We start from the raw sequence: 16,200 nt of genomic DNA on the forward strand, positions 1-16,200 counted from the left end.
GCTAGATGGGAATGATTTCCTGGTGCTTCACATTAGGGTGTTGAGCTACTGTCCTAAGAAAAAGATGAACTCATGTTTTCTGTGTTTCCTTCTCCTGAAGTATCCAAACCTGTTGTAAAAGGGAACTTTGACTGGTAAAACTTAAAGTAAGAAAAAGAGCTTAAATGTAACAGAACAGACCTCAAAAGAGTCAGATGAAGGATGCTGGTGGATATCTTTTGAATGGGCAAATAAAAATACCTATCTCAAACTTACCTTTCAGGATTATTGTTCTGTTTCATTCAGTTTTTGATCTCATTTTGATTCAATGTGTATTTTGAAATGTAATGGATTGATCAGATTGCTTTCTCCTTAGCTGAACATCAAAACAATTTCCAGCTCTCAAGAGATTTCTTATGATAACCTTTTTAATTTTCCAGCAACATACATAAAAACTGAATTGATGAAAGTGCATTTCAGCATGAATGGTATTCTAGGTTCGTTCTTTAATTGCTTTTTAATAGAGAAATTCACCAATTTGATCTGAAAGCACCATGCTATAATGGCTTCATCTTCTCATGCGGGTTATACCGTCTTTTAATTTAATCTTCCTGTCTTGGGAGAAAAGTCAGGATTCAACTGAGGAAAGAAGAGAACAGCTCATCAGTGTAAGAGTGGTCCCTAATAACAGATAACAGGCTCTGAAGTTTTAAACTAAGGGAAACTCAGAGAATAGAGGGCGCCTAGATCATGTATCATGAGATAAATAGTTCTTCTGAGTTCTGCACAGGGAGAATTTTTAGGGATTTATATTAATTTCAGGACAAGACAGTAACTAACGCTTGGAAAAGAAAGTTGAAATATCTTCTCTCCCTCTCTTGCAATTTTGGAAAACACTGATTAAACTAGAAACTTCTGAAAATCATGGGGTCTTTTTGGTTCTTTTTTTTTTGGTCTGGGATGACAGCACAGATAAATAAGAAAGAAAAGTACCTGTCCCTCACTGACACTTGTCTGCTTAGCTGCAGCAGATCACTGTACGAGGACGTTGTGCTGAGCTGCTCTCAGTAAGCAGCTACGTGCATAACTGAGAAGAACTGTGACTCCTCATGTGTGATTTCCCTAACTGATGATCTCCATGGGTCATTGAAGCCTTAAACCCTCGTCTGGGCACATCTTAAAGCCTAAATAGCACCTGATTATCCAGCCAGTCTGAAGGAGAACAGGATTGTTTTCACAACCTTTCTAGATGAAAGTCAAAGGAAACAGAAACTTTTAAATCTTTTTGGCTCCTCATAAAATCCTTGTTGAGTTCAGTGGGCTTTGAATAAGGGACACAGTTAACATATATTGACAGGACTTTGTTTCCCTGAAATACCTTGGAGACTGCTTAATCCATAAGAATGTTAAAATTGACTTCTCTTCTTCACTAAATAATATTGGAATGTTTCCCTGATTTAGTGTTAATACTAAATCCCAAAGTATCATGGGTTGTTTTTATTTTGAACTGCAGAAGAACACTTCGAAATTATATAGAAACACAGACTCAGCTCCAGAAATCATCAAATCAGCTTCCTTCTTGGCTGTTGGTTTGACCATTTCTAGGGGCTTCTAAGGTGTTTACACCTCACAGTATGTTTTAAAATATTCTGACATTTTATGTTAATGAGGTTCTTAAATTTTGCCTTAGAACAACATCAAAATCTCTGAGATCAAATAAAATTAAATTACTTGGGGTGCTTTTTTTTTTTTTTTAAGTAACTTGCCCTCCAATATTAAGGAAAAAAAAAATCTCAGGTATTTTATCTGCATTTTTGATTAAATACCTAATGCTAAATCAATAGAATTAAGACTAACGATTAATCAAGAATCAATAATTAAATACTTCTGTCCTAGTATATATTGCTGAATCACAGAATATGCTGAGTTGGAAAGGACCTGCAAGGATTATTGAGTGCAACTCCTGGCCCTGCACAGGACAACCCAAGAGTCACACCATGTGCCCCAAGAATGTTTTCCAAATGCTTCTTGAACTTGCTGTGACCACTTCCCTGAGGGCCCTGCTCCAGTGATGAACCTTTTCCTAATATCCAACTTAAACCCCCCCTGAAACAGCTTCAGGCCATTCCCTTGGGTCCTGTCACTGCTCACCACAGAGAAGAGATCAGTGTCTGTCTCTAGAGGATGATCCAGTTTTTGTATATATCATATTTTGTTATCATTATTACATGTCCAACATGCAAGAGCATGTCTAGTACATGATGAGGTATTTCAGTATTTTGCCATACTTGCCTATCATATTACAGAGCAATAATCAGGGCTGCAATTTTCCAGTGCCTCTAAGAGAAGTCGTGTCATTGACCTCAACCCAAAGTCTCTGTTACACCAGGGAGAGTGTCACATATGTTTGACTTATGAGACTTTATGTGTACTTACTTTTTTATTTCTTTGTTGTTTCGTGGGTTTACGCGGTGGGGGGGTGGGGGGTGTGTATTTGTGTTTTGTTTTGGTTTTTTTAGAAGGGTCCATTTCAAGAAATACTTTCTGCTTTTGAAGTCTTAATGAGAAGGAGTTTTAGAGAGATAACTAGGGTTTGCGTAGTGGTGACATTAGTCTTGCATCTTGTAGTTAATTTATGGACAGGGAGTACTAGCTTGAAGGCTCCAGAAACAGACCAATATTATGCCAAAAATGAAACCTCCAATAATGAACACCAAACTGAAAATCCAGTTCCAGAGAGGGAGACCAGGACCAAAGTGTACTTGGCTGATTTAGGAACTTAAAAGCACATTGATGCAGGATATATTTCTAAAATAGAAACTTGGTTTGTTACAGAAGGGTTAATAATGTTCAGTACTTTTTTGTTAGTTACAGTAGATGATAACTTTCCACACATGCAGTTATGGCAGCAGCTTTGAAGTCACAGCAGAGCATCAGGATTTCCTAGGATAAAACAGCATAGTGAATCATGCAGTGGTGGTGGGAGTTCAAGTTATCCCAGTGGTGGCTCAAGTAATACTGACAGGAGTGACAGCTGTACTGAGAAGATCTTCAGAATCATTCCATCCCCACCCTCCACTAAAAAATTATGTCAGTATGCTCGAGCCAAGCTACTTACAACTGCTTGCTTTTAAACTGTGGTTTGCACGGTGCCTGAAACAGACCACCCCATGTCCCCTCACATCTGTCAGTGCTAGTTGCAAAGCAGTATTTTTTGTGTATACGGAGTTTAGTGTTCAGTATACGTTAAGGTAGTCTGTAAGTCTCTTGGCAATTGGAATTTTTCTGACCCGCTAAATCATGACTCTTCTTCAGGTAAGCACTTATTTGGAGAGAAAGTTTCTTAAACATGATGTAGTTCTCATCATTAACTTCAAAGCACACTGAACAAACTGTTTCCCTGCTGCTTGATGGAATGCAGAACTAAAACTAGACTGTAAACAAACCCACTGACAGACTGTGTCAGTTCAGCTCAGCCTTTACTAGGTATGTGGGTATGAGTCAGTGGAAGGAAACATCCTACCATTCCCACCTTCCCTCTTTCTAGGCAGGGTGAAAATTCCGGATCTAATCCGTTGCTTCACAGTAACATTTTAATGTATCGGGCTTTGTTTTCCCTGTTGCCCTTTTTTCCTTATCATCTTTTACAGTCTGAAGCATGTAGAATAACATTTCTCTAAAAACACACAGATTTTGTGGTTAACATTTCAGTAGATCAAAGTTGCACTTTAAATATGGTACAGGAATGCCTTTCAGGTGATTCTCTCTTTAGATCAGTAAGTGCTATGGAACTAAGTTCTTTATATATTGAGAAAATTGAGAGCTGGGTACTATGGACAGTATATCAAATTCAGATATCTAACAGAAGATATCAAACACAATCCCATTTCCTAGTGTGAATCAAAATAATTTCCAATTATACCAGCAGAATTTACAAGTTTTTTTAAACACCTAGCTGATATGCAGCAAGAACAAAGTTTATGTCCTGGCAAGACAGAAAGATGATGATAAACCAGTCTTATCATTCCAATTAACAATCAGTTCTAGCATTCTCTGCCACTATGCACTACTTCACATGACAAGATTAAGAGTACTGGGCAACATATATTCATGATTTCCTCACTACTGAAGACAGTCTGGCAGTTCTAGCTACATGTTTTGTTTTGGCACAAGCCAGCTTTGTGTTTCTCTTTTACTATACTTTCCTCCCCTCTTTTTTGTTTTTACAAAATCTGTTAGCCCTTTTTTCAAGTCGTTTGGTGTATGATAGCTTTAGTGAGCTATCTAAAGCTGCTTCTTATCTGCTATAGCAGATGCCTAGAGCTATAGTGTGAAATCAAAGGAAATAAACTCTGTTGACATGATTTGTAGATTATACCCTGTACATCATAATAAGTTTGAAAGGTTGTCTTTGTAAAGCTCCAAAAGAAATTTCTTTAATTCAGGAGTTATCTAAAAATCCTCATATTAGAAAAAAAAAACAACCCAGAAGTAGCTGAAATTAGGTGCAAATGAGTGTGATATTCAAGGTAGATTCTCAGATGGTGTAATGTCATAACTTCCTAGTGTAACTATGGCATCTTATCTTAGATAAGAATCTGTTCCCTAATGATTATACTAAGGTACATAATATTAAGACCAAAAGAATGTATTCACTTCTGTTACTGAAAGTAGTCATACTTCATTACTTGTATATGAGCTTGATGTTGTCAGCTTTGTCATTTTAATTGAAAATAAGTTCGATCCATATTTTTTTAAAAAAAGGATTATGATTGATTTCTTCATTTTAGGTATTTGAATTTGATGTATTGTCTACTTTACCATGCACTGAATCCCTTTGCTACTTAAAAATCTCAGATTTACTGTGCTTACTGACTGTTCTAAAGAGGGAAGTTAATGAAACAAACACACTAATCTTAATTAGGAAATAAGCTGGTGTGATCAGTGACATACTAACTAGAAAAATTTTGATTACCTTAGAGGAGGAAATAAAAAGCTAATATTTTTTTTTAATTTCATTTTTTCCAGAAATAAGGAAATGTAGGAAAAGAGAATTTTTGAGGAGGAAGTCTCACAGTCTGACCTGCAATAAGAGCTTGTGAACTGCTAAAAGAAGAACTCAGATAAATCAGATTATGAATTTCTGAATCAAATCTAGTTAGATGACAGTACCTTTCATAAAACCATAAAATTCTATCTCATTTGACCTAGAAATAGGATGGTGCGAAGAAAAGAAGTCCTTGAGTAGGCAGTTTCAGAATCAACTGTACTTCTATGAGAATAACTCAAACTGCAATAAAAAATATCATTTTATGAATCAGAAAATTAAGTGGAAGGTCTCATATTTTCACAAACCTGTTTCCATTTTAAAGGCAAATAAAACATAATTTCTGTTTATCCCTAATAGATTTTCACTGCAAATGGTATCAAATACTTATTTTCTTGCCCTAGTCTTATTGTTCTTTTTTGTGCTTCTTATTTCCTGGATTTTGGCATATCCAGATCAAGACACAGGTCACTTCTAAACCTGTAAACATGCTGAATTGTTTATGACTTCATGAGAAGCTTTGCCTAGAGATACAGTAAGAATCTAGGGTGCCTGTGTCACACAAGGGCCTTCCTACAAAAATAATTATCCTTCCTTTCTGGTGAGGTGGTAGCACAGATAGCTCAGAGCTTCTAAGTACTGTAAGCAAAATTGAATTTTATCACCCCGAGGATAATGACAAAATTAATTCAGTCTTGTAGAAGAGCCAGGAGTATTCCTTCAGGTACCATTTCCCTTCCTGGCTCAAAACACTGAAACTGAACACATTCCTAGTTCTGATAATGGATAGTTACAGCCTGGTTTCCTGTGCACCCTTACTAGTCCACTGTCTCTGACTCCCATCAATGCTGTATATGTGACTTTCAGAAAAAAACCCCTAGCATTATTGGAAAAAAAAGGATGGTGATGAAAAACAATCCTTGTCCCTTCCCTTCCCACATACAGTCACGTAGTGTTACAACCACCTTTTTTAGGGAGGTCTGCAGCCACCCTTCATCCCTACAGCCATCTGGGCTAAAATGCTGGCTTTGGGCTCCATGACAAAGAGGCAACAACAGAGGCTGTGGAGCACGAGTCACACGTTTCTGAAGGCAGGTATTTCACTTTTATTTGATGAATAACTTCCTATCTAGAATAACCTTCACTGAGTTATGGCACTTGACTACAGCAAGTATAGATACAAAAATTTTTGAATTCCCTTCATTTTTCATGAGGTAAACTGTATGAATACAGTTATAAATCTGTGAAACCACTCAGCCACAAAAAACATTTCTGTAAGAAAATTGCACACAAATGCAGGGGGTTTTTTTTCCCCCCTAGAAGTTCACAAACACGATATAAATAATTTGTTCTTATAATTAATTAAAAAATAGTGAATATTCACTGAGAAGCCAGGACACATCATGATAGTTGATGTGGCAGTTGTGTTGTTGAGACTTAATTATCCTCCAAGGGGAGGAAAATGGGTAGAGATTAAAAGCTATTTTATTCTGTCAATTCATTTTGTGCTGTAAATTTCTACCACATCTTTTGCCAGAAATTGACTTTTTCATAGGAAAATAGGCCTCTTTTGATCATTGTTTCAAACAACTTGATGTACCTTACTTCACTAAATTAATGTTCAGGAAAAGTAGGAATCACTTTTAAACTGACTTCAATAGCTTTTCCATGTAGCACAAGAAAAAAATGTAGGTGTCAGTATCAGTGCTGAGGCAAACCAACCACATTAATGTGAGGTAAAAGTGATACAGCTACTATTTACTAAACACCTAAAAGACACTTAAAGCCTAGTCTGGAATGCTACTTTTTCTATGGAGCTAGTAGTAGTGTTCACTGCACTAAATTACTAATTCTTAGTTTGATGAATTATCTCATTAGGAATGACCATTCTGTTTTGTAATTCCCTGCCTCCTTATTTTACTGCTTCTCTAGATAAGTCACCTTGGCTAAGGTTGTCCAAAGGCTCCTTACCTCCTTAACTGAGTTTTGGTATTCAGTAACATTTAAATGATTGAAAACTCAGACAGGGTATGATTTTTAGCACGGTGCATAGCACTGCAGTGCAAATTGAAGTTGATCAGGTCATAGCACCTGCATAATACCTTCCAGAACATAGGAGAAAGTATCTAGACTTTGTCTTTATCCTGCTGTTTCCAAACACCTATCACCTGACCAAAGACATGTCTGATACATTCAAACCACTTGTTTTCAACTGTGAGGGAGAGAAGCAATCTTATGAGAGTGGGGTGACAGTAAGTTATAAGTCTGTGACTTCAAAAGTCATATTATAAATGGAGGCTTTGCTCTGGAGTTTTGACATAAATCTGTTTCTTGTTAACTTCAGGTATTTTGCATGCCAACAACATTCTGTGATATACTTTATCATTTGGGGAAAATTTTATATCTGATTGTTAAGAGGTCTAATTGTTTTAAAATAGCCTATTCTATCTATGATTTACTCTGGACTGAGGGTACTTGGCCTACCCATCTTCTCTTTGAGTCCACCTTCTTTTAGGCAAATTTTTCACTCTTGGTGTGAGCTTTCATTTTATAATGACTATAAATTTATTCCAATTTAAATACTTCTGAGGTATCTACACAAAATTAAGAAAATGTTTTTATAATATTCAAGAATTTTTATTTCCTATTTTAAAACTTTTCAGTGTTTGGGAGAAAAAAATATCCATGTCTGGACTTTTGAGTTCAGTATGTCTTTCATCCCAAAACTCAGACTGTCAGTAAGAAAAACACCAGCTGATGTTTGAGGAGAAACACAAGAACTTTGACTACAGGATCAAATAAAAAATCAAATAGAATTATGTTCTCATGCAACAGAGTTTAGTCATGTTTTTTCACATGTCCACAAAACACTGTGGGATAAAGACAGAGTAAAGCCATGAGATTGTACTTCCTTCAAATATGGTTGGGAATAATGTGACATTTTAGCTAACCAGTCTTGCAAGAGATTGTCTTCAGGGTGGTAACAAACATAGTAATGTACTCTACTGTCAGTCAGGCTTCTAACATCTTTTGACTTCTTTATGACATATGACAGGACACTAAGCACTATTTGTGTGACTGATGAGCAGCTTAAATTAATATTAGTATGAAAAGATACAGGGACAATCCACATGAATACAAGCTCTCCTTTTTCTTAGCTCAGATACTTAGCTACAAACTATGTTAGCTTCACTCCTTCACAAGCCTCATCTGGGAAACAATGTAACAGGAGATGCTTTCCTATACTTAGATGCTAGGTTTAGATTTTGTACTTTAATTTATTTAATATGAACTAAATTGCGCTTGGTGAAAAATGAATTGAACTTAGGAGGAAGAAAATGGGTTTACTATTCAAATTGGTTGTATTCTTTTCAAACTAATCTAATTTTGCTGGCATTCTCCACTTTGTCAGAACAGCAAGGTTTGTGAAGTTATGTCTGTTTTAGAGAAACATCTCTAAGCTTTGTCAGGGACTCAGTCACTAAAACACAAATCTAAAAAAAACCAAGAAAAAAAGTTGATGTGTTCCAGCTGAAATGGCATCTTTTCGTTCTGAAAGCATATTTTAAAAATTGTCATTCTTTCCAACGTGGAGTAAAAACTTTTAGAAGCTTCACTGTTTCATTTTAGAGCAGGATTTGAGTCACTTTGGTCAATCTCTAAACTACTGTTTAGGCTTGCAAAGCTCCCACGTAGTTTGAGATGTGCAAATTTCTTCTGGGTCTCCAATCATGTGCCTGTGGCCAATGAAAAATTGACAGTGGAATTTCACAGGATATTGTGAAAGAAATCACCCAGAAGCTAAGCACAGAAAGTGAAGATGAAAGCTTGAATATATCATTCTACTGTAGGTCTTGCAGTCTCAAATGCATTTGCTTAACAGTTCTGCCGGAATTTCAAGTTTGAAGAAAAGCAGTAAAGTGCTTAGCAATTGTGAAACTGAAAAATCAGTGAAGTGTGAACTTATTTCATTCCCTTTTGAGATTAATTTCATAAGCCTATCTTTTGGTGTGCTAAGCCACAACAGCCTGTGGGTCTCATTAGTTTTGGGATTATTTTGTCAAAAGTATTGCACAACTACAAAGAGACACAAGGTGTGGGTAGCTGGACAATATATTGAAAATTTGGACTCACAATTCCCAGGACTTTTTAAAAAATATTAGGCCTAGGAGATAATGAAAACAATAGAGAGGAATAATATCTGTGAGTGCTTAAGTAAAAGATACAGTTAAGCTCTCAGCTGCCTCTCTGATCTCACAAGCAAAAGGCAGGAGGCCCAGCTCTTAATAAAGTGGAAGGTATGATTACTTTGTAATAAGCCATATTTGACACCCTCTTCTCCAATTTTCCTTGCTTTTCTCTTTTTTTTTTTATTTTGAAGCCAGTGTAGGAGTTATACTGCTTAAATTGTGTACCATGTGCCTGCCATTGCCTGAAAATTTATGTAGCTGTTGCTATGGCTGCAGCTTCATCCACTACATATTCTCAGTTCTCTACAGCTAAAATGCCCCGTGGAGTACAAATTTCCACTGCAGTGGTGCAAAAGAAAGAGCATACAATATTCTGCCCTTTGATCCAACTTACATTTCCATGTGCAGAATGTCACATGTATCTGGAAAAACTGAGCACTGTCAGTCACCAAAAAGCCATTTCCTTTTCTGCTAATGCTAGAGTAATTTGCTACGGTCTCTTTTTTCTTTGGTAATTGCAGAGGGCAATATGCTCACATGGGTTTATAGAGCCAAACCTGTTTCAGGAATCTTGGTATGGGTTTGTTTCCTTTTCATTTGGTTTATAGAGCCCTCTGTTTTTCACAATTTAAGCACAATTGTTGAAACTTTTCTTTCAGTACTGCTAAGAGGTAAGTGCCAGGATTTAGCATGTATGACATTGTCTGAGGCATTTGTTCAGCTGTCTGTTGAATCCCCTGAAACTAATGCTCAGTCTCTATTAAAGTCTCAGTCCCTGGAAAGCAGAGCCCATTCTCTCCTATAATTAATCTTGCAGGTACTGCCTTGACATTATTGGTTCACCAGCAGAGCAGAACTGCCCCAGCCATCAATAATAATTCAGCACATTAGGACAAGGCCTACGTACACAGCCCACAGATGTAGCCGTGTTGTGTGCAGGCTCCAGCACACTTTGCTGATGGCAAAAAGAAGGAAAAAATCTCTGCAGTCAAAAGTGTTTTGGTCGCTGGATAATTTTGCAGTACAAAGGTCGTGGTGTTACTCATGCTTTGGCTTTATGTTTTTTCTTCAAATGTTGGCACTGTTTGGCACAATGCTTGTGACTGTCTGTTTACTGAATCTTTATACTAAAGCTGTTACAAATTGGCTTTCACAGATGGTGGGAGCTTCTCAGATCAAGAGAGGCAGGGAATTTATTACTCAATATTTCTGTATTACTGACTGGGACGTGAGAAGCATAAGCAATCTGTTCCACTGCAGGGTATGAGCTCTCCCTCCTCCTTCCCCCACCCCAAAAATTATGGCTAGCTGGAGAAGGGGTTTTTTTTTCTCATTTTGTGTAGATAGCAGCTGTGCAATTTCAAGCAGAATGTTTGCTTTGATCTTCCTTTCTTTAATTGAAATCCACAATTATGAGATTTGTTTCTTTTATGTTTGCTAGTTTATTGGTTTAATCTACAAAATGTGCTGTCTTGCTGTCTTACACAGTTAAAGGCAACAACACAGTTGGGATTTAAATGGCAAACTTGGAAGGGGGTTGCAGTCTCTCAGGTATTGGGGGGATAAAACTTCTTTCATCTGATTTCAGATCATTATACATACAGGGTAGCAATAAGAACCCAAACAATATGTCAGCTAATAGTAAAGAATATCCCTAGGTAGCCACTTTATGCAAACTAACCACATGAAAGGAAATTTTAATATGGAGGCAAAAAATCCTGCTCTGATAGCTTATTTGGGGATTTCCTCTATTTGGAAGCCTTTGTTTTCATTATAGAATGCTTTCCTGGCCTCTCCAGTACCAACTCCTACCTACCTGAGTTTAGCAAAATATTTTGGAACAATCAGGGTATTTACAGTTTGAGGAAGGCATTGCCAAACTATCGGATTCAGAAGATATGGCAGAGTAAGCACCTACAAACCAAACAAACTGAGAGAACAGCTGGAAACAAATTCACAAAGATTTTACTCTGTTAAGTATAATTGGGGTGAAAGAACATGAATATTTGGTCCACCTATGGAATTTTAAATTCTTTTTTAGGTTGAAAATGTCAGAAAACTTATAAAAAAACTCCAGGAAGATAAAAAATCTCTTCCTTTAATGTCTTTGCCAAGAACTATTTCCTGACAATAATTATGGCCATAAAAAGAAATAGTAAATAAATTTTGAAAAATACTTTGTGTGTTTTTGTAATAACTTCCTTCTCTTGTGAGATAGATACCTCAGAATGAGATTGTTCTAGTTCTGTGATTACCATATAACACGGACTGCATATCAGATTATCCATCAGTATTCTACACTGTTTCTCCAATTAAGAAAGAAAAAAAAAGGACTTCTGTGAAATCAAGTTCAATTGCATGTCTTTTGCTAGATTGCTAAAAACTGTTGAGAATTTGTTCTCAAACATATGAAGAAAACAAAATAAAGACATTAATGAAACTGTATTACAAGTAATGGATCCATTCTGGAGCGTTCCTAGTTTATATCAGCTAATAATAACCATAATTATGATAATCTCAAATGGGAAATCTTATATAATTAATGTTGAGCAGAGGTACATCAAGCATGGACCTGACCGATATCCTGTCCTATGGCTTAGTATGGTCCTCATTGGATTCAATAAAAAAGGACTCATAGAAAATTTAGATCAATTTACAATAAAATGCAAAGACAGAAACCTGTGAAGTCAGGAGGCTAAGTCATAAGAACTCAGCCACTCTACTGGCTTGCAGTTCTAATATGTGGGATTGCCAAGATAGGTTTTCTTTCAGATATGAAAAGCCCACAATGCTTTACAAGAATCACTAATAATCACGAAGACCTGCCTCCTCTTGCTAAGATAAATAAATAAATAAATAATGTAATGTGGGTTCGTTTGCAGTGGTGATGATGGTTTGGAGGGTGAGTGCAATGTGCTCGTTAATGTAGCCCTGTGGCCTCACACCGCAGCATTACCACTGCTCAGAGCAGCCTACAGGCTGTGCATTGAGTTTGCAAGGCCTCTGCTCTGATGTGTACTATCTCTGAACTTGTGTTCACCTGCCTGTTTCTTTCAGTGGGATTTCAATGGGTCTGCTTTATCTGTAAAGAATTTTTATTCTGTTCTTTTCCTTATCTTGTCATGGTACAACCACAGTTTCATAACAGAGAGTAGTAACAAGTAGCTCGAGAAATAAAAAGCTTGTTAGTTTAATGGCTGTGGAACTGTTGTAGTTCTGTGCACAGAGAGCAAACTCTAACATTTGTGACACTGAGAAGAATAAGATGATAGGACTCCTAAGGACTAAAGAAGGATCAGGAATGACACAATGCCTGCCCTCTCAGGTCTGACCGCAAAGAATTTTTGTCACAGGTTTCTGCCTCTGATGTCTTGCAGAGCTCTGTGTTACAGACATTTTCTGCCACACTGGGCACATGATGGACACAAAAGGTGTCGAGGAAAAAATACCATTTCTATATCCCTCTTATATTTTACCATAAGTCTGTCATATTCTTGTCATCATTAGAATCGTTTTCTTTAGAAGCATAGTTATGTCATCTTGAGACCTCTCTGTAGAAATCATATTTATCCACTGTAAATTCATGAATGAGTATAAGAAATAGAATACATTTTTTACTATAAAATACTGAGTGTCATTTCAATGTTTGTAATAAAAAGTAAAAAACTTCTCAATATTAAACTTCAGCTATCACAGTAACTCAACCTGATTTGAGGGTATCAAATGAGAAGTCCAACCTCAGTGTCAGAAAAGAAACTAACATTAGATCACTTAATTGCTTGATAGGAATCACAGAACTTGGCATACAAATCTGTAGAGCTAAGCAATAGCAATTCAGATTTGCTGGGTTAAGGATTTGGTCTAGCTACTACAAAATGAAAGTCAAGTAAACAGCCAGACAGACATCCAAAGATTGTTAGAATTCAGTGTTAGACATAATATATATGTATTAAATTTATGTAGTTATTCATAGAATCATAGAATAATTTAATTTTGAATAGACTCTCAGATCACCTAGTCCAGCTATTAACCCAGGACTGCCATGTCCCCCACTAAACAAAGTTCCTAACTGCTCCACCTACAGGTCTTTTAAACACCTCCAGGGGTAATGATTCAACCACTTCTCTGGGCAGTCTGTTCCCATGCTTGGCAGTTCTTTTGATGAAGGTTTTTTTTGTAATATCTAATCTAAGCTGCCCCTGTCACATCTTGAGACCATTTCCTCCTTCCTATCACTTGCAGCTTGGGAGAAGAGTCTGATCCCTACCTCACTACTGGCTTTGAAAAGAAACAAGAAACTCTAATGAAGGCTTAGAAGTGAGGATTTAACTTCTTAACTTGAGGTGAGTTCAACTTCATTTGGAGATTGTTGGTGTCACTTTGTCATTTCACAATATTATCAGCCTAACCCTTGCACAGTGGCATTGTATCACCATCACAAATTTCAACAGCTGTAAATCTCATTAGACTAGGTTAAAAGTACAGAGAACAAACTTCCCTAAAATTTGTGATAGAAAAAACTAAAATAGGAACACTTACTCCAGCACTTTTTCTGCTCTACTATTTGGATGATGGAGTTCATTATCTACTGACATAATTCACTATGTAAATAATAACGCTAAACTTACAGAATTGAAGAAAAGGGTGTAAAAAAAAGACTCCTGGAAAAAATGTAATTGTGTTATTCTACAAAGTTTTGTGTGTGACCATGGAGAAATTTAACACATAGAGCAATACAAAAGATACCTGGATCTAGAGGACATTAAATAACTATCTGTGAACCATACAGTGAGGATATAATCACAAATACTCAGAGCAGACTTCCATGAATATTGCAGGGGAAAATAATTTACACCTACGGTTAACCAAATTGAAATAAAAAAATTTTGTCTCCATTTCTTTATCTTCCCTTTTTTAGAATTTTCTTGTTCTGTTCTCCACAGTACAATGGGATACAGTGAAGAAATGTCTGTGGAATAAAAATGTACATTTTACCTTCTGCAAAGAAAATACTCAAACAGGTCAGTCTTGGAAGAATCCGAAATGTAGAGTCTCAGAAGGTTTTATTCCTCCAATAACTTCCTTCAAGTAAATGGCCTCAGGCTTAGCCTGCCAAAATTGCAGTTTGGATATGTCGGCGGTGCAAAAAGAATTGCAACTGAAATCTCTTCATGTTTTACCACTAACTTAAACTCAGTTTTTATAGCTATAAATGTAGACAGGCCTCATATACTGAGTATCAAAAAAATCGGATATTTAAAAAAAATCATTTCTACAGCCAGCCAGCAGTAGTTAGGATCTCAAGCATGCTTTTAAGGTTTCTCCTGAAGCTTATGAGTCTGTATTTTTACTGAACTAACTTATCTTTATTAAATGATATCTTGGCTACTTAAGTGAATCTTCCTGCAATGATACTATATCTCTGCATTTACAGTGTAATATTTCACATGCAGGTTCATTGTCAAGAAGATATTGCAAATTAACCTATTATGGAAAGAATATTAAGTGGAAATAAAGAATATTTAAGAAGGGAAGTATTTGGTAATATACCTTGGATACATCTATGTGGTGAAACAGAAACCAAACCAAGTTTGCAAGTGTAAGTGAACTATTAGAAATCATTGACTCTCTCCGTTATTGAAAAGAGAAGGTAAAAAGCAAAACAAGGATGTGAATAAACTTGAGTACAAAAAAAGTAGGCAAACTTTAGCTTTTAAAATTCTCCTTGTCCTCTACAGAAAAAGAGGCAGTGGAATTGATCAGTAAGCATAAATACAACTTTTAAAGCTATCATTCAAGTGTGTAAAAAAAAAAATTGGCACTCTAGAGGGAAAATTGTAAGAAGAAGCAAAGTACTTCAGTGATTTTTTTACTACTATTATATCAATGAAAGTGTTACAAGTTTTATTTTTACCCCCAGTTTTAGGTTTGAAATTTAGTTTTTCTATGTATAATATTTTCACACATCCTTCCCTCTCCTTCTTTCTTTCTCTTCCTTCCTTTTTTCTGAATTACAGTGGTTCAGGTTAGCTGTCTCTTCAGTACACTAAACTGCAGTAAAAAGTACTCTTTTTGAGTATGTTTACATTTATTAGGCTCCTACAGTTATGTCATCCTGAAAATGATGCTCAAAATGTTGCATTCTAAATCAGTGAGAAAATGAATAGCTGATACTAAGAAGCACTCACTATATCATCACCCTCTGGGGCAGCGTTTCCTGAAATGCTGCAATGCAGTTTTATGATATGAGGAAGGTAATGTATGCAAGTACTGAAGGTATATGTATCAAGTTCTAGCTCAATTGTAAATTAAATTCACTCTAACGGGTAAGGAAAGGAAATGTTTTGATTGCAAAATGTAACAACATTTTTAATTTATATCATTAAAGGTTGGACTTTAGGCCTAATTGTCAGACAGATTTTGACCAGATTAAAATAGTTCTTATTTTAGGTATTCCAGGGAAGAAATGAGTATCGTACAACATTTTTAATCCCACAAGTATCTTGAAATTTTTGAAACTCACTTAACATGAGGGCAAATTTTATAGCTAATATGAGAGAAATATAAAATTATCCATGGTCGTTTGAACATTAATTCTCCTTCAAAAATAGATTGATAAATCTCCTAACTCTACTGTGTATATTTCAGAAATCAGGGAGCAAAACAGATAAAAAGCAATATGTAAGACAGTGACAAACAGATTTGGGAAACCATTGTTAGGAATATAAAAATTCATCTACTTTTACCCTAAGAGAAATTATCACATTCTGATATTCTTGAAATTATCTGTTACATTGTCAGACCTATAGAAAAGCAATTTAACCAAAAGTCAGACTGATTTTTTTAACTATATCACCTGGTCTACTAAAAATGCAGCCTAACTTTACAGATGCCACATCCCTTCTAAACACATTTGTATACCAGAGCACCTCCTTCATTACCAACTTGCTTACAGTGTTTAAATAGTGAACAATAAATAGAACT

At 36.0% G+C, this 16,200-nt stretch overlaps 1 long non-coding RNA gene across 1 annotated transcript in view; it reads left to right on the forward strand.

Moving 5' to 3' along the window:
* The window catches only part of LOC121674068, a 139,855-nt gene extending 125,624 nt beyond the window's left edge, over positions 1-14,231 (forward strand). Inside the window, exons 2-3 of the long non-coding RNA XR_006019437.1 lie at positions 13,459-13,559; positions 14,135-14,231. This is a non-coding gene — a long non-coding RNA (uncharacterized LOC121674068). The remainder of the gene's footprint in view (positions 1-13,458; positions 13,560-14,134) is intronic.
* The last annotated feature ends 1,969 nt before the right edge of the window (positions 14,232-16,200 follow it).

Source organism: Corvus kubaryi, unplaced genomic scaffold (assembly GCF_017639235.1).
Source record: "Corvus kubaryi isolate FWS band 111438036 unplaced genomic scaffold, C.kubaryi_AGA036_p1.0 66, whole genome shotgun sequence".
Lineage (NCBI taxonomy): Eukaryota > Metazoa > Chordata > Aves > Passeriformes > Corvidae > Corvus > Corvus kubaryi.